The sequence below is a fragment of the Pteropus vampyrus genome, unplaced genomic scaffold (genome assembly GCF_000151845.1).
Source record: "Pteropus vampyrus isolate Shadow unplaced genomic scaffold, Pvam_2.0 Scaffold255, whole genome shotgun sequence".
NCBI lineage: Eukaryota > Metazoa > Chordata > Mammalia > Chiroptera > Pteropodidae > Pteropus > Pteropus vampyrus.
Window position 1 is genome coordinate 28,237 of NW_011889036.1, and position 4,654 is coordinate 32,890.

General features: G+C 46.6%; 1 pseudogene; it reads left to right on the plus strand.

Moving 5' to 3' along the window:
- The first annotated feature begins 3,043 nt into the window (after positions 1-3,043).
- Positions 3,044-3,152, plus strand: LOC111729296 (annotated as a pseudogene).
- Positions 3,153-4,654: the final 1,502 nt, after the last annotated feature.

Here is a 4,654-nt window from a genome sequence, read left to right on the forward strand (position 1 = left end):
CCTTTGTCAGGCACTGTCTTGGTCTCTGGGGACAAGCAGTGAGCAAAATGGTGACAGTCCCTGTCTTCTTCAAAGTTTTCACGCCAGTGAGAAGAGAGACACTAAATAAACTACATGATATATGATTACTAGCTGAGCCCATTTACTGACTGTGTGTGTGCGCGCATGCATGCGTACGCGTGTTTGTGTGTCTTGTCTTCTCCCCATGTTGGAAGTGGGTCTTAGAATACTACTTAAGGAGCCATACCTCGCCTCTGCATTTCTAAGAACATTTAATGAGATAACACATAGCAAACACTTAGCGCAGTGCCTGGCTCATGGAAATCATTGGGAGGAGGATGGCTCCTTAAAGCCATTGGCTGGGGACTCTCCAAGTCACACCTCCCTAGAACCAAATGTGTGCCTTGGCCTGGGGTCTCATGGTCTGACCCCACCTGAACACTTCCTGGCAGCCCTTCCCAGCTGCTTCCATGGACACTTGGGATCAGGAGCCCATCGTGGTGTTACCTGAGCTGGCTGACACCCACAGATATGGCCAGGAGACCATGAAGACCAGGAAGGTGTAATGGTTACTAGACCAACTGTGCAACAGGAGAGAGTCCTCCTGGAAGCCAGGAAATGCCACACAGCCTGGGATCGAAAAAGAGAAGGCTGGCCCTGCCTAGCCAGCCAGCAAGAGTTGGGCAGGGTGTGGTGCTGGGCTTTTGGAAGTGACATCAGCTCCTGGCTTTGTTTTCCAGTTCAAAACATCAAGCCAGATGTGTCTTATAGGTACCAGCTTCATTTACTTACTCACTTGTTTTCCAAATATTTATTGAGCAACTGTTTTGTGGCCATGCTTGTGCTGAGCATGAAGAATGCACAGCACACAATACGATCAAGGCCTCTGCTCTTATAGAGGCAGAAAATGTAGAAGGTTGTAAAAATGTGAACGTAGATCTGGGTGAGTGCAGGGCTGAGGCATCTTCAGACATGGTAGTCAGGGAAGGCCAATTTGAGGAGGTAACATGTGAGCCAGCACCGAAATGGTGAAAGGGATCCTGCAGGGGGAAATGCATTTCAGGCAGATGAGAAGCTCTAAGGAGAGAGAGTGCATTTCAGACGGATGAGAAGCTCTAAGGAGAGAGAGTGTGTGGTGTGTCTGGGAGCTTTAAGAAGATCGGAGCAGCTAGGGTGTTGTGAACAAGAAGGAGAAAGTCCATATGAGATGAGGTCAACAAGGTGGGCAGGAACCAGCTCGTGTGGGGCATTTGTGTCACTCATCTCTTGCTGCCTAACAAATTAATCTGAAGCTTCAAGGCTTAACACAACATTTGTTGTCTCATGGTTTCTGTGGTCAGGACTCTGAGTGCAACTTAGCTGGGTCCTCTGCCTCAAGGTCTCTCAGGTTGTGGTCAAGGTGTCAGTTGTGGCTGCAGTCATCTCAAGGCTCAACGGGGAAAGGATTTGCTTCCAAGTTCAGTGTTGGCAGGATTTAGTTCCTAGTGGCTGTTGGATTAAAGATCTTTAGTTTCTTGCTGGCTTTGGACAGGAGACCACCTCAGTTCCTCTCCCCGGATGATTATTTCACCAAAGAATTTGAGCCCGGAAGGCAATAGAGAGAGTCCCACAAGATGGAAGCCACAGCCTTTGTACTCTAATCATGAAAGCGACACACCACTACTCTATCCATATTCTATTTATTTTAACTGATTTATTAAGTCCAGCCTATACCAGGGGGGAGGCATTTCCCAAGGGTGCGATCACTGAGGACCTCAGCTTCCTCAGCCAGAGTGTGGTGTTTGAATCTTAACCTGAGTGTAATGAACTGAGTAGGTGCTTACATGCATTATTTTGCCAATCTGCTTCCAGCAGAAAAGAAAGCCGAGAGATCTCACATTGGAAGAGGGAAGAAGCCTTTGTAGCTGCAGGGGTCAGAATTTGAATCAATAGAACTATAAGAAATGAGTGAGGTAGAGAACTCCCTGTCACTGGAGGCACGCAAGTAGAGCCTGAAAGTCTCCACATGAGGAATGATGTAGCAGGACCTCACAGGTTAGGCAAGACCCAAGCATTTTCATGTAATTAAAACCTGCCCCATAGTACAATTGAAAAGACCACTCTTTGGAAGTTCCTCCTTGGGAAAAAAACAAAACAAAACAAAACAAAACAAACAAAAAAACCCGGAATAGTCCTGAATCCCTCAGTGATCATCTCAGAGGCCTCAATCTGGGATGTGGACCCCTTGCTCCCACCCCTGGGTGCTGAGGCTCAAGGACTTCTCAAAGATTCCTTCCTAGAGATGTCACTGCTGCCACCTCCTTGGAGGAGGGTGCCTGGGGAAGGACGTCTGGGCCGTAGGGTTATGGATATCTTTATTAATATGTTTATCTGTTTAACAAATGCACACTGAAGTACATACACACAGGCTCCGAACTCGGACCTGCCTGGGTTCAAATCCTTTGCCTTTGCCTCTCCTTCATTGAATGAGCACGCTGGACCATTTCTGTGAGCTGTGGTGTTCATATCTGTGAAAATTGGAAAATAGTGTATAACTCAAGTTTGTTGTGAGGCTTAAAGAAATAAAACAAGACCCTGCCAGTCAATGCCTTAGCATGCTCTAAGGGCTCAAAAAAGAGTAAGTGGTGACGATGGCGATGAGGATTGTTCACTTGAATGTTGATTTATCTATTCGCATTGTTGTTCAGCAAACATTTCTTGGAGCCTGGGCGTTCACATCCCTCCATGCTGCCCTCTGGCTGGGTGTCTTTGTGGAGTGGAGCACCCTCTGTAAAGTTCCTCCTGACTGGTCCCCTGGTGTAGGAGTTTCTTATGACTGCTGTAACAAATCATCAGAAATTTAGCGCTAGGGAAGATCTTAGCTCCTGGCCTTAGCTCTGTCTTCAAAATCAGCAGTGTAGCATCTTCAGATTTCTCTCTGATATCTGACCTCTGCTTCCTTCAACATATCTCCTCAGACTCTGAACCTCCTATCTGCCTCTCATAAAGATCCTTGTGATGATATTGGGCCACCTCAATCACATCTGCAAAGTCTCTTTTGCTTGTCTACGGCCATAACACCCTGAACGTTCCTGATCTCAGAAGCTAAGCAGAGTCAGGTCTGGTTAGTACTTGGATGGGAGACCACCTAGGAAGACCAGGTGCTGTAGGCGTTAGAAAAAAGTCTCTTAAAGCCACTTAAAGCCACAATCACAGGTTTTGCGGGTCCACCGCCTTCCAGACCCTGCTATCAGTCTCTCCAGATTCTCTATGGGACTCTATCTCCTTGAAGGAAACTTCTGCCTCAAATGTTCTTCTGCCATCCCTTCAGGTCTCCATTCCACCCCCAGGTTTCATCAAGTCCCCAGATTAGATTAAATCCTCACCTCGTAAATTACTTGCCATCACGGTGGCATGTGTGCTATTCTTTATTTATTGCCTGCCTCCTTTGTCACTCCAAACCCCCTAAGGACAGGGTTGTGACTTTTTTTACTGCTACATCCTCATACCTGGCCCAGTACCTGTCAGTTGGCAGCTCCTGGCAAAAACCTGTCCGTTTGAATTGAGTAGCTGCCCCATCCCTTCCTGCCCCACTACTGGCTTCCTTATTGTTATTTGCATATGTATTCCTAGGGCTGCTGTAATAAAATACCACAGACCGGTGGCTTCAACAACAGAAATGTGCTATCTCACAGTTCTGGAGGCTAGAAGCCCACTATTAATGTGCTGAGGGGGTTGGTTCCTTCCAAGAACTGTCGGGGAGAAAGTACCCATTCCATGCCTCTCTCCTAATTTACGGTGGTTTGCTGGCAATCTTTGGCATTCCTTGGCTTGTAGATGTACTGTCTCGATCTCTGCCTTCATCTTCACAAGGTGTTCCTGCGCATGTCTGCATCTGTGTCCAAATTTCCCCCTTTCATAAGGACACAGTCATATTGGATTAGAGCCCACTTGATCGTCTGTAAAGATCCTATTTCCAAATAAGGCCCCATGCAAGGTACTGGGGATTAGGCTTTAAACATCTTTTGTGGGACACAATTCAATCCGTAACATGAGGCTTCTGCCCTTAGAGTCATCCACACTTGACACTTCAATCATCTTTGCCTCCACCTTTACATAATTCAGAAAATATGGAAAACATACACTAGGCCATTGAGCTGAGGGCTGGAGACCTTATGATGAGTCCTAGAAGACATCTTAATCATGCTTTCAAGATCTGCTAGTGAGGAAAAGCAGATGTGCCTTTGGAATGTGCCTGTTTCTCAGGCTGCATCATCTGCGAGAATGAAAATGAATAGATTTGGCACTTACAAATAAACATAAGAATCTATTTCTTTGGCCCTGCCTCTCTTCTGCTTTCCTGACGTCTCTCAAAGTCTCCCCCAGGGTGATTGCAGAAGGTGTCCCATCTCCTTCGCTCTCCCAGGTAAGCATGCTTAGTGCCATCTTTCATCTTCACCGTCTTTGCTATGGGTAATCAGATTCTCATTTCAGCCACAATAGCAACCTTGCGAAGTAGGTACTATCATTGTCCCATTTGAGATGCAAAGAAAGTGAGGTTATTGTCCACAACTACACACCTGTGAAGTGGTGGAACTTCGATTTGAACCCTGTGTGTCTGATGACTCTAGAGCTTGTACCTGTAACCCCAGCTTGATAAATCACCACCCCAAGT